Below are 26,287 nucleotides of genomic sequence, written 5' to 3' on the forward strand. Positions count from 1 at the left end.
CAAGCTTGTGATTGCCACATTTTTCTTTTTGTGACTAATACATATTTTTGTTATAATTTTTAATATTTGCTATTACAATGTTTCAGCTGTTGTCCTCTTAGCTGTATCTTTGGAAAACTTCATGACTGGGGTCTAAAGATAAATTTTTGTGAATAAAATTGTTTAAATATTATAAGAGTTTATAAATTGGTAAATTATCCTCTTAAAAGTGATCTGCTTTTTACAATTGACACATATGCATGAGAATAATCATTTACCTAGGACTTTACCTATGTTTCAGATTACTACATACCTCCTCCAGTTTTATTGTTATTCTTTTTTTTTTTTTTTTTTTTTTTTTTTGAGACGCAGTCTCGCTCTGTCGCCCAGGCTGGAGTGCAGTGGTGCAATCTCTGCTCACTGCAAGCTCCGCCTCCTGAGTTCACGCCATTCTCCTGCCTCAGCCTCCAGAGTAGCTGGGACTACAGGCACCTGCCACCACGCCTGGCTAATGTTTTGTGTTTTTATGGTCTCGATCTCCTGACCTCGTGATCTGCCTGCCTTAGCCTCCCAAAGTGCTGGGATTACAGGCGTGAGCCACCGCACCCAGCTGTATTTTATTGTTATTCTAATACGCCTGGCAATAGTTTCTGGCGAGGTCAAAAATGTTTTTAAAGGTTTATTGGTCATAACTATTACTTCATTATTTAATTTTTTTCCTTGTAACATGTACTTTTGTTTAGGAGCCTTTTTGTGTTTTCAAGAATATATATGCACAAAAATACATATAGATATGTTCATACACACATACATGCACACATAGGTAATTTGTTGAGATGTATGTTATATATCTTTTTTCTATGAGATTTGATACCTTTTTTACAATTTTGTTTATTTACTTAGAATTCCATACTTAGCAAAATGTATTCCTCACATTAAGGTTATAGATTATTCCCATTTACTTTAATTTTATTGCATCTATTTGCTCATTTCTACAATTTTTCCCCCAACACATCTGGAAGTTATTTTTATATATGAATATCTGACATGAAATATATATCTAACTTTATGCTTTATAAAATAAATAATTATCCAATTAATTCAGCTTTTTGCATTTAATATTCATTTTTTTCTAATTTTACACTGATTTTATCATATGTGAAATATTTCAAGTTACTGAAGTCTGCCAGAACTATTATTCTATTGGTTAATCTGTGTATTGTTCCATATGAATCATACTGAGTTTAAAATTGTAACCCTTGAGAATATCTTAACAGATGCTCTTGGAAGTCACCTAAATTGTTTATGGTTTTCAAAAATATCTTATTTATACTCAGCCATTTATTTTTCCAAATGAATTTCAGACTATTTTTCAAGTTCCAAGTTGTTTGATTAGAATTGAACTAAATATATAAATTAGTGGAGAGAGAACAAGCATCACTGCATATTAATACTTCTCATTAAGAACTCAATATATATTTTACTAGTAATTTTTATTTTTTATCTGTAGTTTTTTAAAATATTGATGACCACTTTTAATGAAACTTTATCTTGTATTTGTTGCAATAACTGTTTAATTTTCCTAAAATTTGTATTTATTGAAGCATAATGGTTGTACATATCTATATACATATGTGAAATTTTAATATGAGCATATAATGTGTAATGATCAAATCAAGATAATAGAAATATGCATCACCTAAATCGTCTATCATTTCTTTGTGTTTGGAACATTCCAACTCTACTCTTTCTCAGACCTTCTCCTAATTCTCTAACTCTTCCTTCTCTGTTGACCAGTTAAATGTTAAATATATCTGAGATTCCCCCTCTGGCACGTCTTTTATTTTATTATGTATATTCGCCCTAGGTAGCCACATATGATCATTTGATTTCAACTGTTTTTATATATTAATAATTACAAAAGTTCTGATTTCTCGTTCCATATATGTAATTCCTTATTCAACATCTCTACTTAGTAATTTCACAAGCTTATCAAACATAAAAATAATTATCTGTTGATTCTTAGACCTGATCCCCTCTAATACTTTCCTGAGTGACATAATTATTTATCCAGCCAAACAAGCCAGAAATATGTGAATTAACCTAGACCTCATTTTCCTCTTCTTCTATGTAACATTGGTCAAATGCTATTCTACTTTAAAAAATAATTTCAAATCTATCTTCCTCTCAATTCTTACTCCCTTTCCTACACTAAAAACTCTATTTTTTTTAATTATCATGGTAATTTTCTAAATGGTTTCCCTGATTCTAGACAGGCTAATTACTAAATAAATCATTCCTGGTTTGATAACCCCTTACTCTTATTATTGCATTTGTCAATGACTTCTAAATACATTTTTTTCTTATTGATCCTTTTACCTTAGCCTGTGAACTCATTGAAGGTAGAAATCATCTGCCTTGCTCACTGGTATACAGTAGAGCACTGTTAATGTAGTTGATTCTCAATTAATAATTGAAGAATGGAACCATGTGCAAGACACTTCAAAATGTAGTGTTCAAAGTTTATATGGCCTGAGAGTTAAATAGACAGAAAAGAATGGGTTGTAAGATCGGGCAATAATTGATCTACTACTATAAAGTTAGTATTAGTCATAGTTATAAAATAATGCACTTAATAATATTTCTATATGTTCATTAAAGGTATTTGAAAATTAATGTGGCTATTCCAGTCATCTTACTAAGAGGCAGTCTTGAATGGTAGTTGATAGTAGAGACACTGGAGCCATACTGCTTGTGTTTAAATACCAGAACTGTAATCCTAGACAAATTTTGTCTTGCTTTGCTGTTGTTTGTTTTTAATCCCGCTCTATCTCAATCCTTTAATCTTCAGATAATCTGCTAGAATAAGACTAAATGAGTTTGTATAAGACAAGGGCCTAAAACAAAACCTAGCTAATTACAAATGCCATATAGGATTGCTATTATTACTACTACTACTCATTCCTTGTAATGCTTTTACAGCTTTATTTCAAGTTTATACAAAAGTTATTGCCATAAACCACAAGTTGGAAAGTATTTTAAAGTGGAACATTCTATAAAGTTATTGTTTCAATCTGGATTCTTGTTATTCAGTTCTATTAATACATTCCACTCTATTGTCTCCCCTTCTCCAAACCTACTTCAGGTTTTTTTGCATATTAATTTGTGTCTATTGCTGAAACTGAACCAAAAGTTTTGTTGATGACTGTTGTGAGACTTCGGTTCTTGTCTTCTTAGTTTAAAAGAAATTAAAGAGACACGCAGCAAAGGAGATGCAGCATAGAACAATTTATTGAAAAGGGCAAAGAATATTTGAAAAGTTAAATGCAGACTAGACAGTGCACCCAGAGAGAGAAGAGATTCGGGGCAGCCTGCTTGTATGGATGAGACAGCAAAGATTGGCACTGGGGAAACTCCCTTCGTAGAAGTCTTACATGATTACTCACAAGGGGGTGGGGAGAAGTTACTAATAAGCATATTCTGGGTGGTTCTCTGGGTGCACATGCACAGTCGCTGTACATGCTTGGTCATACATCGCATGTCTCATTAGCATCTGAGATCTCCTCCCTGGGTGTGTTTTTGCTATTATAATGAGCAAAGGACAGAGTTTGAGGATAAAATCAAAAAGTTCACATGTTCTCTGCAGGGGAAATTCCCTACTGAAGACACCTTTGCTTCCATGAGCTTAACTACAATACCAATGCTGAGGCTTATTGGTCGCCAGGGATGCCGCGTCCCAAGGACAGGGTTAATTCTTTGGTTACCTATCCGGCCTCAGTTTCCTGATAGGATTAATTTTATTTTAATCATCTCTATGTCTCATCTTCATGCTACACACCTCTAGAGGTGCCCACCTCAGTGCCAGTATTTTATTGAAAGCCCTGTGAATGCTGGAATCACTCTATGTTTCTATTAATCTGCATGCTTATTTTTCCATGTCTATTCCTGTGAACTATGCAGCACAGAGATACTTACTGGTATAAAAATGTTAATTACGGCCCGGCGCGGTGGGTCATGCCAGTAATCAACACTATGGGAGGCCGAGGCAGGTGGATCACCTGTGGTCGGGAGTTTGAGAGCAGTCTGACCAACATGGAGAAACCCTGTTTCTACTAAAAATACAAAATTAGCAGTGCGTGGTGGCACATGCCTGTAATCCCAGCTACCTGGGAGGCTGAGGCAGGAGAATCGCTTGAACCCAGGAGGCGGAGGTTGCGGTGAGCCGAGATCGCACCGCTGCACTCCACCCTGGGCAACAAGAGCAAAACTATGTCTCAAAAAAAGAAAAGAAAAAAAAGTTAATTACATGCCTAACTTATAAATTTTAGATAATTGGAGCTACCCTGAAAATAAAATCAGTCATTATTATGACATATCTTTTCCTGGTTTTTTGTTTGTTTGTTTGTTTTTGGTTTTTTGTTTTGTTTTGTTTTTTTAATTGGAAGGTAGAACTCTAAATATTTAATTTCATTATTTCTTTCATGTTCAGAGATAAGCTTCTCTGTTATTCCAGCATAATTTATAATTTTTCTCCAGAAATATGTTACATGAAAAAATGTATTTTACTTTCTTTAATTTAAATACATATAGAAGCGGAGCCCCGCCGGCGCCCGCCCTGGCAGCTGCGGGCTCCGCACCGACCCGCCGGCTTCCCCTCTCCCCTCTCCGCCCCGTCAGGTGGACGCCGATCTGTCACCATGGGTAAAGGAGACCCCAACAAGCCGCGGGGCAAAATGTCCTCGTATGCCTTCTTCGTGCAGACCTGCCGGGAAGAGCACAAGAAGAAACACCCGGACTCTTCCGTCGGTTTCGCGGAATTCTCCAAGAAGTGTTCGGAGAGATGGAAGACCATGTCTGCAAAGGAGAAGTCGAAGTTTGAAGGTATGGCAAAAAGTGGCAAAGTTCGCTATGATAGGGAGATGAAAAATTACGTTCCTCCCAAAGGTGATAAGAAAGGGAAGGAAAAGGATCCCAATGCTCCTAAAAGGCCGCCATCTGCCTTTTTCCTGTTTTGCTCTGAACATCGCCCAAAGATCAAAAGTGAACACCCTGGCCTATCCATTGGGGATACTGCAAAGAAATTGGGTGAAATGTGGTCCCAGCAGTCAGCCAAAGATAAACAACCATATGAACAGAAAGCAGCTAAGCTAAAGGAGAAATATGAAAAGGATATTGCTGCATATCGTGCCAAGGGCAAAAGTGAAGCAGGAAAGAAGGGCCCTGGCAGGCCAACAGGCTCAAAGAAGAAGAATGAACCAAAAGATGAGGAGGAGGAGGAGGAGGAGGAGGAAGAAGATGAAGATGAGGAGGAAGAGGATGAAGATGAAGAATAAATGGCTATCCTTTAATGATGCGTGTGGAATGTGCGTGTGTGCTCAGGCAATTGTTTTGCTGAGAATGTGAATTCAAGTGCAGCTCAATATTAGCTTCAGTATAAAAACTGTACAGATTTTTGTATAGCTGATAAGATTCTCTGTAGAGAAAATACTTTAAAAAAATTGCAGGTTGTAGCTTTTTGACGGGCTACTACATAGTTAGATTTTACAGCTTCTGATGTTGAATGTTCCTAAATATTTAATGGTTTTTTTTAATTTTTTGTGTATGGTAGCACAGCAAACTTGTAGGAATTAGTATCAATAGTAAATTTTGGGTTTTTTAGGATGTTGCATTCTGTTTTTTTAAAAAAAATTTGTAATAAAATTATGTATATTAAAAAATAAATACATATAGCATTAGTGAGACATATTAATAACATTCCTCTAAATAATAAGGTTCCTCCACTTCACCCTCCACCCCAGTGTAATCATTATCCAATATAAACAGGAAAAAAATGAGAACTACTTCAATTTATGAAAATATTTAGTATTGAAGACATGCCATTTCACCCCCCACTTTTGCTTTTAATCTACTGTGTTGATAGATTTGAACTCTGATTGGTTTCTATCAAACTAGTTTGAATTCATTTGTTACACTAGAATGCCTTTTTATTTATGACCTGCGTCTTGCAAGAAAACAAGATGAACTGACTTCATCAGTATCTATAGAAAGCGTTTCCTCTACATTTTTTTTTTTTTTTTTCCTGCATACACCTTGAAATCCTGCTTTAGGAATTTATTCAAGCACTACTGAAATTTCTCTGGTAAAAATGACTCCGTTGAGTTACTTCAAAGTTTGGTTGAGAGAGGTTATTATATAGAAACTTGTATAAATTTAGACAACATATTGAAAGAACTATTTTTGCTCTGAAACTTCAACTGCTCAGAAGTATCCCTTACTATTAAGATTTTCTTATTATTAAAATAGAAATGCCTCTGGGATAGGTAGCATATGTCATCTCTCACACCTTATTGAAAATGAGTTTATTAGAAAGAGAAAGTACCAATTGCCTGGGGAGGAAAGATGCTGAATACGGAGAATTGGAAAATAAGAGCAAATCTGTCAACTATATTTTTGTTGATATATGAACTGTGCAGTATTTCTGTGGTAGTGAGAGATCTGTTGTATCAAGTTCTTTGGATATGATCTCTTGGTTAAAATGATTGAGTGCTCAAAAAAGAGATCTAAAAGTTTTACAGAGAAAAATGTACAAGATACCCAAAATGGTGTGTGATATTAACAATAACTTTAAATTCGATTGAAGTCAAAATCACTATGGCTTCTAAGGCCTTGAATACTTTTTGTTTATTTCAGTCTGCTTCTTGATACAGACTGTAGAAGCTTCCTGAGATTAAGGGTCAACACTTCTCCTCATTTCCCACATTGTTCTTTATATTCCACAATACTTGGATGATAGTACATGTTAAATAAATTCATATTAATTGCAGTTATATATTTACTTAGTTATGCCTTTATTTGTTTACTTGCTTTGCTTTTATAATTTCCATGCATACTCCCTTTCTATAAGGGAACTTCATCAGATTCACAAAAATACAGTCTATTCTGAGGTCAGACATATTATCTTATTTCTTTAGTCAATGTAGAATTACAGACTGAAGAAAAACACCTGTTTTTTTTATCACTAATTACTTGTATTATTTCAAAGAACACATTCACTGAAGAGAAGTAATACCTTTATCAGTAATTTTTAAATCTCTATGTATATATTCACCTAGTATAAACTTTTATTGTATAAAAATTTAAATCACAAGCCTTGTACCTCTTAAAGAAATGCTGATTCTTCTTTATGTAATTATTTTGAATTTAGAAGAACTGCATATGTAATTACTCAGCAATTCAACTTCTTCAAGATGAAATTTTATTATATAATACATACAATGTTGATAACTTTGGTAGCTAAACTTTAATTTTTCTATTTTCTGCTTTTGTGATTTTAAGTTTCGGACTAAAACCTTCCTCAACGTTTTGACATACTTTTTATTTCAGCATATTATTTTTAATGTTCTCTAACAGAAGCAGTCATTTTTGTAACAGTAATCAATTTTAAACATTCATACTGGCTGTTTGCAATGATTTATAGGGATTGCAACTGAGAAATTATGGTTTTTGAATTAAAATACAGACTTTCACTGTAACTATTACCATAGTACTAGGTGTTTATTTGTAATTAAGCATAACATATTATTGCTTGAAGACAGGTATATGATATCAATTAAATATTTATGTGCATAAATGTTTACAGACACTTGTATAACCAAAGAACTGTATGAAATTATATAAACCAAACCAACTGCATTAGAAAGGCAAATTTGAAGATGTGGGGGCAACAAATGGGTTGGAAGTAGAATGAGACCAACAACTGAAAGATTTTTCTTCAGAAACATGTAATTCTTTTGAGTTGCTAAGGGAGCATGCATTAATTTTATAATGCCAACATTATAAAATTAAATTCAATGTTACTATTTTAAAACATTAGGGACAAGAACAATCTAAAGAGAAATATAGCTAAACATCTTAGTTATTTTATACTTGAAACATAATTCCCATCCACATATTTTTTATTATTGTGTGAAAGACAGTTTTCAATAAAATCAGAATTAAAGAGATGATATTCAACCAAATCACTTCTACAATTTAGAAGTTTTGAAGAGGAAGATTTTTCTACACTTATATGTCATATTTCTATACAACTTGAGGTCAAGATCACTCAGGGAAACCTCTAGAAGGTCTCCTCGAGTGGCATAAGTTTGGGTGATTACCTGTTGACAGTTATGTTCTATCTTTTCTTCATTGTCTGGAAGAAATGTGACTGGGTTAAGAGTTGCACAAGTACACAGTTGCAGCACTGGCCCTTCAAGTAATAGAACGTGATATTTAAGTAAACAGTTGTCTGACAGCCACAAGTGTCTTTTAGCAGTGAGTAAGCCGTCCACATCATGAGATGTCCACACAGTAAGATCTCTTCCCTGTATTATTTTAATTGCTTTAGATACTAAGACTGCTACTGCCGCCACTACCCATAAACAATGAGGTCAACCCTTTGCCACTACATCAATTTCTTTACTCAGGTATGCCACGGGTTGCAATCTGGTCCCTCGGACCTGTATAAGGACTCCTAGAGCTATTCCTGTTTTTTCTGTGACATATAAAGAAAAGTCTTGCCCTGTTGGCAAGCTTAACACTGGGGCTTGGGTTAGGGCCTTCTTTAGGGCCTGGAAAGCCACTTTTGCTTCAGGTGTCCATCACCCCTCCGTGGAGCAGTTACGGCTTACCAGGGTTTTACTAATGTAGGTAGCATATAATTTGGCTGTTTTGCTGTACCTGGGAATCCATATTTGGCAGAAGTCTGTTATACCAAGGAACATTCTTAGTTTCTTTAGGGTTTTGGGATAAGGATAAGCCAGTATAGGCTCCATATGTTCCTCAGTGAGGGTCCTGGTGCCTTTGAATAATTTTAGCCCTAAGTATTTAACCTGCTGTGAGCAGAGCTGAGCCTTTGGTTTGGAAACCTTGTAGCCATAGAGGGTGAGGAAATTTAAAAGCATTTGGGTGTCTTAATGGCACAAGGTTTCTGAACGGGCAGCTAAAAGTAAATCATCATATACTGAAGGACAAGAAGAGTGTCCAGGTCTGAGAGCAGAACTTGGGCTAATGCCTGTAAATAGATGGGGAACTCCATCCCTGAACCCTTGGAGATGGAAACAGACCAGGGTGAGTTGAAGAAGCAGGTTCACACAAAAAGAACCCATCTCAGGGCAATCCCTAAGTCAAAGAACAAAGCTGGAGAGCATCACGCTTGCTACCTGACTTCAAAGCCATACTACAAGGCTACAGTCACTTAAAACGGCATGACACTGGACTACAAAACAGAGATATGAACAAGCAGGGCAGGAACAGAGTCCTCAGAAGCATGCCACATCTACAGCCATCTGATCTTTGACAAACCACAGGAAAACAAAAAGAAATGGGGAAAGGTTACTTATTTAATAAAATGGTGCTGGGAAAATTGGCTAGCCATAGAGGTAGAAAGCTGAAGAACTGGATCTTTCCTTACTCCTTATATGAAAATTAATTCAAGATGGATTAAGAACTTAAATATTAGACCCTAATGCACCTTGAAACCCTAGAGGAGAAAACCTAGGTAGTACCAAATTTCAGGACAGGCATGGGCAGGGCTGTGTCTAGGCTTGACCTGGCGGCAAAAAGCAAAAGGAATTGACAAATGGGATCTAATTAAACTAAGAGCTTCTGCACAGCAAAAGAAACTACCATCAAATTGAACAGGCAACAGAATGGGAGAAAATTTTGCAATCTACTCATCTGACAAAGGCTAATATCCAGAACCTACAAAGAACTCAAACAAATTTACAAAGAAAAACAAACAACCCCATCAAAAGTGGGCAAAGGATATGAACGAACATTTCTCAAAAGAACATTGTACCGCCAACAGACACATGAAAAAGTAGCTCATCATGCTGTACATGAAATGCAAATCAAAACCACAATGAGATACCATCTCACACCAGTTAGAATGGCAATCATTAAAGTCCGAGAGCAACAGGTGCTGGAGAGGATGTGGAGAAATAGGAGCGCTTTTACTGTTGGTGGGTTGCTTAAAACTGGGACTGGCCATTTACCTGGAAAACTGGCGTGGCGTTCTCGGGATCAGGCTTCGGTGTGTGCCAGCGCATTTAATGCATCCCATTACTGGGCGCGCGGGATTATAAATCGGCAATACTGCTATAAAGACCGCGCACGTATTCCATTTGCAGCACCTATTCACAATATAACAAAGACTTTTAGGAATGTAGTATCCATCAGTGACAGACTGGATTAAGAAAATGTGGCACATATACACCATGGAATACTATGCAGCCATAAAACGATAAGTTTATTGTCCTTCTTAGGGACATGGATGCAGCTGGAAACATCATTCTTAACAAACTATCACAAGAACAGAAAACCAAACACCGCATGTTCTCACTCCACTTAGGTGGGAGCTGAGGAACAATGAGATCCACTTGGACTTCGGGGAGGAAATCACACACGGGGCCTGTGGGAGGGATGGGGGAGGGATTGCGTGGGAGTTATACCTGAAGTGTAAATGACGAGTTGATAGATTTTTAACACAGCAACATGGCACAGAAATATACATATGTAACAAACCTGCGTTATGCATACATGTACCCTACAACTTAAAGTATAATAATAATAAATAAATTAAAAAAAAAAAATAATGGTATCCTAAATTCTCTTATTTTAAAGAGACAATAATTACAAAATCATATTGATATTTTGAAAATGTTCATGAATATTGGTTTAAAGGTATATGTAAACAGTTAAATATTTATGGTAATTAAATCTATATAGATATACTTTTATAAGTATTATACACAGACTTATAAATTATCTTATATAACTAATTTTAAATCAGTATTTGTATATTTAAATATAGGAAGGGAAAATCATATTGCATTATTTTATAGGAGAATTCAAGGAGATGGGAACACAAAATAACAGCAAAAAAATAAAAATAAAAAAAAAAATCAAAGAATATTTTGGGCCAGGCACAGTGGCTTATTTTAATCCCAGCACTTTAGGAAGCCAAGGTGTGCAGATTGCTTGAGTCCAGGAGTTCAAGGCCAGCCTGGGCAACATGGTGCAATCTCATCTCTACAAAAACTATAAAAAATTTGTCAGCTATGGTCCCAGCTACTCAGGAGCCTGAGGTGGGAGGATAGCCGGAGACTTGGAGGCAGAGGTTGCAGGGAGCTGATATCATGCCACTGAACTACAGCCTGGGTGACAGAGCAAGGCCATATCTCAAAAAAAAAAAAAAAAAAAATACACACACACACACATATATATGTATATATTGCCTTTCATTATCACTAATAGTGCTACCATATCTTCATATGTAGTCCTGAATAAAATGTTACAAATACTTAAATATAGAGTATTTGGCAATTATTTCTCTCTCCTTCCACTTTTATAACTGAAGCTAAGCATTTTCTTGAATTGTCTAATTGTTTTCTATCACAAATTATTCATTAGAACATGAATCTAAAGCACATGTTTAATGTGATTTACAGTTTTGTATATTGTAACACAAACATTTTTTCCCAGGGAGAAAAAATTTAGTTTATAAACAATGAATCATAATTTTGAAGTATAGTTAGAGTTATGCTTACCCCTAAACACTTATTTTTCTATTGCTTTAATATTGGTTTATCAGTAATTCTTACAATAAATTAAATTATGGAAATATAAGCAATAATAAATAAAGCTACATTCTTTGAATAGGCTATGGTTTTCATAATGGAAGAAAAAGTACTGCTTACTTAAGTATACTATTTTTTCATTTCCACAGTTGCAAAGGAAATTCAATTAAAGCAAGGTATCCCATCTAAATTCCAGGTTGAAAGAACAGCAGGTATTCATTACACGTATTTAGGCATTGAGCAACAGTACAAAAAATAATTCAGTATTGTAACACAAGGGACTCAAGTCAGTATCATGGTTAAAATACTGTACAGGTACCAAGGTCCTATACCAATGCTACTATTCAAAATATATTTTTAAAAACTTGTAACTATTTTCTTCCCATCTAAGATAAATTTCCAAAAGAGGAAGAACATTATAAATTAGTTTTCCCATTTGGCATCTATCTTTGCAAAGAAAATATCGATGAGCAAAAAATCGTTGTGAACTCTACTTCAGTTCATCAATTATGTATATACTAGAACTTCACACTGAAATGTTAAAACTGACCTGAGCAAAATATCAAAATGCAGCTCCACGTATGATTTTGTGAAATAGCTGATAACCCAATTTCCCAACTTCTTAATTTGGATTATTTTGCTCTCTATTCATGTTATATAAGACAATGACACATACTCAACATTTTAGACACTTTAGTTTCCTATTTGGTCTATGGAAATATTGGGGCCTCTTCAGTACTGATTTCATCGGTTTAGACATTTACAATCTTAATTTTGATGACCTTGTGTTAACTCCTTTAGAGATAATACGTTTAGCTAGATTTCAGACATGACACAGGAAATCATTCAATAGCTCCGTGAGACCAACGTCAATATTCTATCAAATTTAGAAGTCTAGAAAATAAAAACACATCCACCATCATTAGGTCTGTAGCATGCAAATGGTAGTGAAATGATGTTCATAACCTCTAGTTTTGCTGTATTAGAATTAGAGAAAGGAAAAATAATCTTCCTTTTACAGATGAGAAGAGGATGTTATTCTAAATGCTTATTATATCTCTCTTATCTGTGATTATTTTGCCAGTTCTTCTCAGTGGGGTTTTTCTAATATTTTATTTTGGTTTGACTCTTTGTCCTCATTAATCCAGGACTGAAATTCCAGTCCTCATCTGATCATTGGTTGTGTCAAATTATGCTTTTTCATTACAACCTATCATTCTTTTAACATTTAACAGTAAATATCAAGTACTAGGAACCACTGTACAGCTAAAAGCAAGAGTCCTGTTTAGGAGAAGCTTGTGCTCTATTGAGTGCTGTGTAAATTAATAAAGAGGTAAATACCAGATTATGATAAGTATTATATTGAAAGTTAAATAGTCTATTACATGAGATTGGACTTTAAATAGATTGGCCAATTGAAGTAACCTGAAAATAATGGTCACAACAGTAAGGACATGGTCAAACAAAGATTCAGAAAAAGATATTCCAGGTAAAGGGTATAGTTTGTTCAAAAGATCAAATGTAGAAACTAGCTGTGTAGCCTCATGGAATTAGAAAAACAAAAATTTTCAGGTGAGTTGAGTAAGATGGTGTAGTAGGTAAAAGGAAGATTATGGAAAGATTCAGAAGGTGCCAATTATATGAATCTTGATGGGAAAGGAGACTGTATTCTTGTGTTTATTATTATTATTACTTTACACAGGTATGACATTACTTGACTTATATATGTTTTTCTAAATGTGAGTCTGCTATTTTGAGAATATATCATAAGGAAGTAATCAATAGTGGAATCAGGAAAACAGGAGTTACTGTTTTGCTTTATGCAAGAGATAAAAATAGTTATGACTACAATGGCACTGGAGAGAGATACATATGGGATAGGGTTAGGGAAGCAGAGTAATTAAAGAGAATGCCCATATTTTTGTTTGAATAAAGAGTTAAAATTATTTACAGTCTGAGAAAGGTATACATTTGGGAGAACACAAGAAGAGATAAAGAGTCCTCTTTATAACATGCTAAATTTGAGATAAATATTAGGCAATAATGTGATGTGCTCTATTAGGTAATTAGATATAAGAATCTGGAGTTCCAGGGAGAAATTAGAGCCAAAGATACAGATTTAGGAATCACTCACACATAGACTCTATTTAAAGCCATACATTATTTACAGGCGACTAGGTACTTCCTAGATAACAAATCATGGAAACAAATTATTTGTCATAACTTGGAAACAAATACACTCTGAAACAAGGAGACAAGACATTATTTCATGTAATGCTACATATTCCTCCTTCTCCCCACCTTTACCACTTTCTCTTTCTCCTGACTTCCTCCCATTTCACTCTCTCTCTCTAGCTCTTTCTCTGTATTTGCATCACTATACCAATTTCCACTTTTAGCTTTAAAGCAAATTGCTCTATTCAATGAGTATATCCTATTTGCCAACACCATATTGATTCCCATACTTTTGTAATTAGCTTGATATCTGGCAATACAAGGCCTCTAGTTTTTGTTGTCTTCAAAACCATTTTCGCTATCTTATTTCTTCATAGTTTCATACCAATTTTAAAATTAGCTTGTCAATCAATTTTTACAAATTAATAGTATAGGTTTTTCATAGCTTTTTGTTATATTAATTCTTAGGTACTTGACATATTTGATATCATCTAAATGGATATATTTTATCAATATATACATTAAAATAAATGTTTAAGCTATTACTTTAGTTGATGAGACTATTACTTAAAAGTGTTCAAAATCAATGAATCCAGGAGTTGGTTTTTTGAAAAGATCAACAAAATTGACAGACCACTAGCAAGACTAATAAAGAAGAAAAGAGAGAAGAATCAAATCGACGCAATTAAAAATGATAAAGGGGATATCACCACCGACCCCACAGAAATACAAGTTGCAGATCACCAACAGAGAATACTATAAACACCTCTACGCAAATAAACTGGAAAACCTAGAAGAAATGGATACTGACACTATTAATTCTTCCAAGACTAAACCAGGAAGAAGTTGAATCCCCGAGACCAATAGTAGGCTCCCTCGAAAATTGAGGCACACTAATAGCCTACCAACCAAAAAAAAAAGTCCAGGACCAGATGGATTCACAGCTGAATTCTCACCAGAGGTATAAGGAGGAGTTGGTACCATTCCTTCTGAAAAACTATTCCAACCAACAGAAAAAGAGGAATCCTCCCAACCCATTTTATGAGGCCAACATCATCCTGATACCAAAGCCTGGCAGAGACACAACAAAAAAAGAGAATTCTGTGACCAATATCTCGATGAAATGGCTAAAAATCTCACAAAAATACTGCAAACCGGATTCAACAACACATCAAAAAGCTTATCCACCAGTGACCAGCAAGCCATCCTGGGATGGTAAGGCTGGTTCAACATTCGCGAAATCAATAAACATAATCCAGCATATAAACAGAACCAAAGACAAGAAAACACATGATTATCTTAATAGATGCAGAAAAGGCTTTGGACAAAATTCAACAGCCTCATGCTAAAAACGCCAATAAATCTCGTATTGATGGAACGTACTCAAAATAATAAGAGCATTATGACAAACCTACAGCCAATATCATACTGAATGGGCAAAACTGGAAAATTCTTTGAAAACTGGTGAATAAGACAGGGATGCCCTTCTCACTACCCGGCCCACATAGCAGTTAGTTCTGGCTAGGCAATCAGGCAAGAGAAAGAAAAATCAGTATTCAGTTAGGAAAAGAAGAAGTCAAATTGTTCCTTGTTTGTAGATGGACATGGACAGTACATTTAGAAAACCCCATTGTCTCAGCCCAAAATCTCCTTAAGCTGACAAGCAACTTCAGCAAAGTCTCAGGATACAAACAATGTGCAAAAAAATCAAAGTATCTTGGCACCAATAACAGACAAACACAGATAAATCATGAATGAACTTCCATTCACAATTGCTTCAAAGAATCAAACACCTAGAATCCAACTTACAAGGGATGTAAAGGACCCCTTCTCAAGGAGAACTACAAACCACCGCTCATTGAAATCAAGAGGACACAAACAAATGGAAGAACATACCATGCCCATGGATAGGAAGAATCATCAGGAAATGGCCATACCGCCAAGGTAATTGCAGTATAGATTCAATGCCATCCCATCAAGCTACCAATGAGTTTCTTCACAGAATTGGAAAAACTGCTTTAAAGTTCATATGGAACCAAAAGAGCCCGTGATCTCCAAGACAATCCTAAGTCAAAAGAACAAAGCTGGAGGCATCACGCCATCACCTTGATTCTCAAATCCATACTACAAGGCTATTAAAATACCAAACAGCATGGTACTGGTACCAAAACAGAGATATAGACCAATGGAACAGAACCGAAGTCCCTCAGAAATAATACCACACATCTACAGCCATCTGATCTTGACAAAACCTGAGAGAAACAAGAAATGGGGAAAGGACTCTCTATTTAATAAATGGTGTTGGGAAAATTGGCTAGCCATCAGTAGAAAGCTGTCTGATCTTCCTTTACTCCTTATAATGGGGTAAATTAATTCAAGATGATTAGAGACTTGGGAATGTTAGACCTAATACCATAAAATCCTAGAGGAAACCTAGTACCATTCAGACATAGGCATGGGCAAAGACTTCATGTCTAAAACACTACAAAAAGCAACGCAGCAAAATTTCAAAATTGACAAATGGGATCTCATTAAACTAAAGAGCTTCTGCAACAGCAAAGAAACTACCATCAGAGTGAACAGGGCAACCTACAGAATGGGAGAAAGTTTGCAATCTACTCATCTGGACAAAGGGCTAATATCCAGAACCTACAAAGAACTCCAACAAATTTACAAGAAAAACAAACAACCCCATCAAAAGGGGCAAAGGATATGAACACATTTCTCAAAAAGAGGACATTCATACAGCCAACAGACATATGAAAAATGCTCATCATCACCACTGGCCATCAGAGAAATGCAAATCAAAACCACAATGAGATATCTCACACCAGTTAGAATGGCTTATCATTAAAAAAGTCAGGAAACAACAGGAGGATGAGAATAGGAAGACTTTTACACTGTTAGGATTGTAAACTAGTTCAACCATTATGAAAAAATAGTATGGCTATCTCATGATCTAGAACTAGATGCACCATATGACCCAGCCATCCCATTACTGGGATATACCTTAAAGGATATAAATTATACAAGCAGGAAAGACACATGCACATGTATGTTTATCAGGCACTATTCACAAATAGCAAAGACTCTTGAATCAACCCAAATGTCCATCATGACAGATTGGATTAAGAAAATGTAACATATACACCATGGAATACCATGCAGCCATGCATGATGTGAGTTTAAGGCCCCTAGGACATGGATGCAGCTGGAAACCCATCATTCCAAAGCAAACCATCACAAAGAATAGAACTAAACACCTGATGTTCTCACTAGGTGGAACTGGAACAACGGTGATCACTTGGACTCAGGAAGGGGAACATCACACACAACTGGGCTCTATCATGGGGAGGGGAGGGAGGGATTGCATTGGGAGTTATACCTGATAAATGACGAGTTGATGGTGCAGCAGACTAACATGGCACAAGTATACATAAAATAAACCTGCATGTTATGCACATGTACCCTACAACTTAAAGTATAATAATAATAAATAAATTAAAAAAAAAAAAAAAAAGTGTTCAAAAATAGCTTGGTAAAGAAACAAACAAAAACTAAAACAGAGCCTGAAGCATGTAGCAAAGGTATTTACTCAGTGAAGTCATTTTAATGTATTGCCATCCCTTCTTTTAATGAGCAAACCTCATTCTTCGACCTAATTTGTGCAGTGCCAGAACTTGGATATTTACCTATTTCTACTGAAATTTAAAAAAAAAAAAAAAATCAACCTCATTAGAGACAAATTGGAAAAATCCAGTAAAGTAAGTAAAACATTCTATATCATAAAATGTAATACCTTACTATTTAAATATAATACTTTCTAATATTTTCTACTTATTTTTATTCTGATGCATTTTTCTGTTTTTTTATCACTACTAAAGTATTTTTCAACTTGATGTATAAATGCTCCAATATCTGTATTACACTTGGGTAAATCCTTGAAAAACCTATCTGAGAACATGTATCAGTACAGACTGACTCACTAGGAAATGAAACAAAAATGCAAATGTCCCTCAGCTTTAAAGGTTTGCCTGAATTATCTATCAAATCTCAACTCACAGTTTTAATATCTATGTAAGACACTTCATCCACAATATCCTAAAATTCCCTTGCTTCTAGATATCCACTTCATTACTCATGACTATGTGAAGACATTCATTTTCATGTTAACCAGGTGACATATTACCTAGAGAATAGAGAAGATAAACATTAAACTTTTTGAATGTCAGCAAGTGTCAAGTCAGAAAGCAAACAAAGTTCATAACATAAGAGTATAAGAAATTATATAGTTAACTGGAAACAGTGTCCTCTGGGGAAAAGAAAGGTTTGGCAGTGCCATTGCATACTTTTTGTCCTCATTCCCATAGCCCTGCCACTGGCGGATTGCCTTGATGCCTGTCATCTGCTTTTGATCTTTCCCCCATTAGTGTACAGGGTAGATGAAAATCAGGCAACATTCCATCTGGAATTTGTTGGGACACTTTCTTCTATGTCGAGGTAGAATGGTAAGGACTTGGCAATAATATTGACAAAATATGAGAAGTCTTACATCTTTGATTGGCTTTCAGCCATCACAACCACAACCTCCACCACTGTGTTATAAATTTTGGATGCAGCTATCTAACAGAAGGCTAACTGAGATTATGAAGAGACAACTGTTTGGCTCATTATAAAGTCAGATGTGTTCTTTGGCATTTGAGTGGACAGCAGAGACTTTGACATTAACACATGGCTCATTAGGAATGAATTTGAGCTTGGCCTTTTGCTAAACTTAAAACAAAATATCTAATATAGAGAAGCAACTCCTTGAAAATGCTGAAACAATCTCCTAAACATACAGAGCTGTAATTTAAAATGAAGGCACTATACCTCTAGGCATTTACCATTAAGAGTATAGTGTGCGTCTTAAAATTGTGAAGAAAATAATGAAACAGCACAAGGTCATGTTCCTTTTATCTTTCTTGTTCCTAGTGACAAATACACTGACTTTTCCTCTTCCACCTAATTGTTGTCATGTTCTAGAACAGGAAATCTTGTAGTATCATGATAGGGTCATGTTTACAGCATTACCTAGTAGTTAATGGTTAGTTACCATTTTTATGATAAATTTGATGTTACTATTCCGCTAATTAAATTTACGCTAAGCTGGAACTTGAGACATAAAGAAGTTTATTACTTTGGATATACAAAGCAAAATTATTCTTTGATTTTTGAGACAGGTTAGTACTGAAAACAATGTGTGTACTAACTATAGGCACAAATTACTTATTTAACTTACAGGGTTGGTCAGTTTTGCATTTATTCTAACCCGCATAATTTTGTACTCCAAATACTTTCTACAAAAAATACAAAGTATTTCATTCTAAAACGAATTCAAATATCATTTTCATTTAATTTTGAACAAGACTATGTTGTAATCTGTTTTTCGGCTCTAAGAATTTAAATTGTAAACAAATAAATGCTGCTTTCATAATTTATGCACATCAAAAACATACACCAAGTCAACTGAGAATAATGTGTCTGCCAGTCCTGTCAGTTATGATGAAAATTACAAATTCCTTATACTTTGAGCTATGTTTGTAGAAGCAAATATGATGCCCAAGGAAAGAACAGATCTATCAAATATTTCATGGACAGCATGACATGACTAAAAGTCTCAGAACTTGAATAATGCTGAAATGCAGAAAATAGGTTCATGGAGCTTTACATTTGGAAGACTTTAAATGATAAAAAGTGCTACCAAGTGTCCATAAAACAAACAAACAAACAAACAAAATAGGAGACAAAATTTATCTAAGCAAAAATGTTTAGTTTGAGACTGACCAGCATCTGTGACTCTGCTGCTGCTTATTACTGGTAGGGCCTCTAACAAGAAATATGACATACTGGAAATAATGGGACATTCTGTTAGAGGTAGATAGACTAAGAATGTGGCAGAACTTTTCTAAAGGGTCTCCCTGTTTTGTGTCTAACCAAAATACACCCTAACCGGAAGGAATTGATGATTCTGTTTAATTCTTATATGCCTTCAATGCTCCTTGTGTTGGTTAATACTGAGGGTCCACTTGATTGGATTGAAGGATGCAAAGTATTGATCATGGGTGTGTCTGTCAGGGTGTTGCCAAAAGAGATTAACATTTAAGTCAGTGGGCTGGGAAATCAAGAACCACGGTTAACCTGGGTGGGTACCATCTAATCAACTGCTAGCCTGGCCAGAACATAAAGCAGGCAGAAATATGTGAAAAGGCTAGACTGGCTTAGCCTCCTGGCTAACATTTCTCTCCCCTGCTGGATGCGCCCTGCCCTTGAATGTCAGACTCCAAGTTCCTCAGCTTTGGGACTTGGACTGTCTTCCCTTCTCCTCAGCTTGCAGATGGCCTGCTTTGGGACCTTGTGATCGTGTGAATTAATACAACTTTAAAAACTCCTCTCTCTATATATAAATAAAATATATATCATATACATTATATATACATTATATATAACATATATATGATATATAGCATATACATCATATATGATATATAGCATATACATCATATATATCCTATTAGTTCTGTCCCTCTAGAGAACCCTAATACATTCCTTATATTTAGAAGGCATTTGAATATTTTTAAATGACTAACATTTCTTTTAAATTATTTTATTTTTTAATAAATTTTCTGAAAGAAAAAAAATATGTGTGGTTGAGCCTGCATAAATAAGATTCCAAAATATAAAATGAATTTACTGGCATAGTGAATAGCACTGACTAGGAAGCAGGACAAGTGCTTTCTAGTGTAAACAGAGACAAACTATTTAAACCAAGTCTCAAAAAAAAAAAAAATGTAAAAAGATGAGAATCGTATTTGCGTTTCCAAATTTCAAACTTGCCAACAGCAAAACAGAAAACTTATAAAAACACCTTACAGAAATTGTAAATATAGGAAGTTTGGGAGGATTGTATATATTTAGAAGAACTAGCTTTGAAAATAATATCTTGAAAGAATTTATAAAATTTACTGACAGTCTAAATTCTCAGTAGAAAGTACACCTTTTGAAAATATAAATTTGGTTTTGTGGAGCAAAAACATATATCTTAATTGAATAAGTGGAAAAACTTACATTTCCTTATGTTTATTGTTTTAAAGGATCATGATCATCCACAGAATTCAGAGAAATCTGAGTTTTCATGGCTAAAGTTCCAAGTGTCCTGGCATCAGATGTGTGCTGAGTATAAAACTATTTAGAATTTTCTGAAGAATTCGTCATTTTGTGAGATTCTGGATCTTTCTGACCAACTTGGACCATTCTTCATTGAATAAATATGTCTTTTATAAACAAATGAAACATTCTGATTTGACCCCACTTTGCAAAGGCAGATGCGTCTGTTTTGCTTGTTGTATGGGAAAATCACGAGGAAATAAACAGCTTGAAAACTCACCTGGCCCAATTATTTTAAATAGAATCGCTTGGATTTGGAGGATAGAGAGCAAAGCCAGAAAGAGAGAGCACTAGAACAAGAGAGAACTAGAACAAGCGAGTGAGTGAGCGAGAGAGAGAATGTACAACTAAAAATGGTTTTTCTAACTGTGACCTGTAAGCTGGGTAAAAAATTATAAACTATTGAATATATGTATAAGGATATTTGTTTCGAAAAATGCAATAATCTGCTGTTACTTAGCAAATGTCCATTCAGTTCCCAGCATAGAACCAGGATGAAGGCAATGTCAGCTATCTCATTTGTAAAAACAACAATGACAAGCAACATGGATTTGAGGAATGATCATTTAGAAATTTCATTTCTATAAAATTCAGCAGATAACTGTATTTCACTGAAAAAGTATTTTTATGATTATGGAGATTGTATCCCCTTCACCCCAAGTTATTTAGTTACATTTGGATTCCTGCAATTACCATTCACTTAAAAAATTAATAAATCTCCCTATTTTTCTTCATAAATAATGCATATATAACCTATGTGGCACTAAGAAAAATTGAATTCTCAAATAAATTAGGCTTTTCACATTTCTCAAAAGAGTATCTACATTTAGTGCAGGGCAGCCCAGAACTGCCTACTGCAATAACTGAACTCATATACCTCGAGTGCTTGAAAAATGGCTCAAAATTTACTGCACTCCTTACCTAGCCATCTCTTGATCTTTTTCCATCATCAAAATACACATAAACATGTCTGCTAATAAGTTTCAGAAAAAAATATCCTGCTTATCACAGATCCCAAGGTGTATAAGCAAGTTAAGAAACTTAAAATGATGTGGGATTATATACATACATGACTAGTAACCTTTTTCAAAATTATTATCACTGTTTAGTAATAGTTTATTGTACCTATTTGTTACTACCTGTATTCTCTTCTTTCTTACCAGTTCTATCTATCAATACTCCAATGACTGCGATTAAGAAGACATAAAATGACTTGAAAAAATAGTCCTTCAGAGTTGTGTCATGTGTATGACTGCTTCTCAAAAGGAAAAGGTTAAGCTAATTCTCCTCACACAGGATATAATTCGGATTTTGAGCTTGAGGCCCTGATCTGTACTAGGCTACCATATTCATTTTCATCTGTGAAGGCTTCAATTATAAGTATATGGTAGGAGAAATTGTGATCAGTTTTATATCTTCCCATACATTCGCTGCATTCTTTTTGCTTGTTCTTGACAATACTTCTGATCTGTTAGAATTAAATTAGAGGAAAATCTTTATCCTCATCATTTCTCTAACAAGGGACATTTTAAATAGATTTTGGTTACTGTTGAAACTGTAAGAACTGACCTCTGAATGTCCTGAAGGAGAAAGCTCTCATTCATTGCCAGAAAAGGTCTCTTAGGGATCTTCCTACTTCTATTTGGCTGGATTTCTGAGACTGAGAATTTTTGTACACCACAGAGAAGGTTATCCCTCCTGGTACAATCATCCTATCAAACAGTCATTTATCCTGAACAATGCTGTGCTGCTGCCTACATTTAGTCTCATAGTGAGAATAAAGTTATTTCTCATGAAATCCCTTAATAGATATCTCTACAACTACTTTTTTTATTGTAAATAAGATGCTAGGTAGTAATAAAACATGATAAGAAGTAAAATGCATTAATGCTCTTGTTAAATCTCAAGATGGTGTTGTACCTTAAACCAACATTTTTCAAAACAGGTTTCTTACATTTAAATAGATATAACTCAAAATTATTTTATTTAATAATTTGACTTTCATGAGTATGTGAAATAAATGACAAAGAAAGAATTAAGGAAATGTTGATTTTAAGCATTAGGTAGACTGCCTGAATTTATAATATAGTACCATAAGAAGAGCTGGAGAGAAATTATTATTTCTCTATGAACTATAGTTCACAATTTAGTGAAGAATCACATCTGATATTTGAACACAGCATTTGAAAACTCCATCAACAAAAAGGAAATCATCAAGAAGAAAGACAGAGGGACTTTTTTCATTTTAATATCAGAATAGATTTGGATAAATTTAATGTCTTTATCTCAGAATTTTGTTTGTAATATGCAAAGTGTCAAACAACTCCCTGTTTTCCATAGCAAAATGATTGAAGCCTTTCACAAATTTGTGTATATAAAGTGGCCAGATATATTTGAAAGATGTATTTATCTTTTGATCAGATTTAGCCAAAACTGCAAAATAGGTAAATTTTTCATTGAACTCTTCACTCTTCACTCAGCTTTTCCCTCTTATATGCTATATCACATCTTCCAGAACAACACCCATCATGTGTCCTCTAAGTCTCTTCCCTTCTAGTCATATTAAGGAAAACTGATAAACACATTTAGATCAGATTTTGATATTTCAATATTTTAATTCTTATTTCCTCATTTACTTATTATAAATGCTATGGAAGAAACTGACTATTTCTACTGTATTGTCCACTTCTTCCTGGAACGTTTCCCAGCCTCTGTTGCAAGGAAGTATAGACGTGACTGATTACTATCCAGAAATGGTCATGGGAGTACCATGTGTGACTTTCAGGCATGGACCATGAAGCCATTTGTGGTGTTTTTCCTTCTGGCAGGGCAGCCTGAAAATGCTCATATTGACCTTGGAGGTCACACATCAACAAAAGCAGAGACTCCATCAGTCTGCATTATTGCATTATCATGTAGAAAACAATACTCGCTGCTTAGCTGAAACATCTTTCTTTGGACAGTTACACAGAAAGTCATAAAAATATATTCTGTTTGATTCATTATCTGTCTATATGTTTCAGTATAGCCCATGATCATTTTCTCTTAAGATCCATAAGATGTTACTCCTCAGAAATCTGCTAAATGTTGTCATATAGTGAGACAAACCAGATTGTTTCCTATTTTTTGTGATTTATTGTTGCCTAAGTACCAATAGAACTCTTTCTTTATCTTAGCAATATCTAAAAGCAAAGATCCCCCAAATTTCCATAGGATACATTTATACTCAGTTGCTTTAATAATGATATAAAGATATCAACTAACAACTCCTCTTGGAAAAAATAAGCCATTTAATCTGGAGGTTGAATTTTTATCTAATTATTGTATTACATTTTTATGTTTTTAAATAACTTTCAGGTGCACCAATTATGTATATATTGTAACATCTTTGCCCCACATCTTTATCTATTACTATTACCATCTCTTCAGTTACATTTATTTATTTATTTATTTTAATTTAATCTACTGCAAATTGGAGGATTTTTCAAACATAACATTCCTCTCATAACTCTCTTTTCAGGTGAATTCTTTATAATCCTTACTGCTTTTAATTTACTTTTTCTATGTTTTTCTTTAAACCTTCATTATTTCACTGGAAGGGAAAAAATAAATAAGAAATCAATGTTTATTATTTCATATGACTGTATTCTTTTTTCTTGGCTATCAAATATTGTTCATTGACTGTTTTTTAAGAAACATATTCTCGGCCGGGCGCGGTGGCTCAAGCCTGTAATCCCAGCACTTTGGGAGGCCGAGGCGGGTGGATCACGAGGTCAGGAGATCGAGACCATCCTGGCTAACACGGTGAAACCCCGTCTCTACTACAAAAAAATACAAAAAAAAAAAAAAACTAGCCGGGCGTGGTGGCAGGCGCCTGTGGTCCCAGCTACTCGGGAGGCTGAGCCAGGAGAATGGTGTGAACCCGGGAGGCGGAGCTTGCAGTGAGCCGACATTGCGCCACTGCACTCCAGCCTGGGCGACAGAGCAAGACTCCGTCTCAAAAAAAAAAAAAAAAAAAAAAAAAAGAAACACATTCTCTCTTTTATAACAGGGAATCTCATTCATTTTTTTATTATATAAAATTTCTGCATATATGATTTTTACCATTTTATTTGTTATATTAATTACCTCTAACTTATCCAGGGCTAAATTTTGTGATGTGCTCTTCTTACCATTAATAATATATAGCTAAAGAATCTCTCAAGAACAGTAATTTACCTAAAGATAATATGTTTAATGAATTAGGGACTAACCTGAAGGCAATCAGAAAAAAAAGATTCATTTTTAAGAAAGACTATTGGTAGAGAGAAAGAATGTGTGTGTGTTTGTATACATATATATTTATTTAATTCTACCAATTGTAGATATTATATTATATACATATAAATATATATATATATAAAATTCTTCTCTGTTATGCAAAAACTACAAAATTTTGTGAAATGGCTTGAATATCTGTAGGTTTTGGTATCCACAAGGGGTCCTGGAGTCAATCCTCCATGGATACTGAGGAACAACTGTATACACACACACACACACACACACACACACAAACACATGGTACATACAGTATATATGTATATGTACACACATATATACACACAGTACATATATGTGTACATCTATATGTACACAAATATAAGTGCACACATATAAGTTTTGTGTGTGTGTGTGTGTGTGTGTATATATATACACATTTGCCCCTCTGCATCCATAAAGGATTGGTTCTAGGATCTCCTGTGGATACTAAAACCTACAGATATTCAAGTCCCTTTTGTAAAATTTTGTAGTTTTGCATTTAACCTATGCATACCTTCCCATATACTTTAAATCGTCTTTAGATTAATTATAATACCAAATACAACATAAATGCTATGTAAATCATTGTTATCCTGTATTGTTCAGAGAAGACTGAAAAGAAAAGTACATGCTCAATATAGACACAACTATCTATTTTTTCTTTTGAATATTTTTCAATCTAAGGTTGGTTGAATCCACTGATGCAGAACCAGGGATATGGAGAGTCAACTGTATCTGGGACTATAGTTCCACTAGATAGAACTGTAGGGCAGATATGGCTAATGAACATAACACACAGAGACGCCATTCTTGTTTTCTGCAGCACAAATTCCTAACTCAAACCAATGACCTGAAGTTAACATGGGACTGGCAAAAAGACATGGTATAGTGCTCTAAACATGTGGAACCATTTCTTTTAAAATAAATTTTATGAGGTACTAGGTTCTCATCTAATTTGACCCTTGTAAAACTGATTCCATCAATTTTACAGGCATATCCAATGCAAACCA

At 34.7% G+C, this 26,287-nt stretch overlaps 1 pseudogene across 1 annotated transcript; it reads left to right on the forward strand.

The window, feature by feature from the left end:
* The first annotated feature begins 4,574 nt into the window (after window positions 1-4,574).
* On the forward strand, window positions 4,575-5,696 carry LOC101004102 (annotated as a pseudogene). Its single transcript, XR_001905212.3, has one exon. The product of XR_001905212.3 is annotated as a high mobility group protein B2 pseudogene (transcript).
* Window positions 5,697-26,287: the final 20,591 nt, after the last annotated feature.

Source organism: Papio anubis, chromosome 7, assembly GCF_008728515.1.
Source record: "Papio anubis isolate 15944 chromosome 7, Panubis1.0, whole genome shotgun sequence".
In the NCBI taxonomy this organism is placed as follows: domain Eukaryota; kingdom Metazoa; phylum Chordata; class Mammalia; order Primates; family Cercopithecidae; genus Papio; species Papio anubis.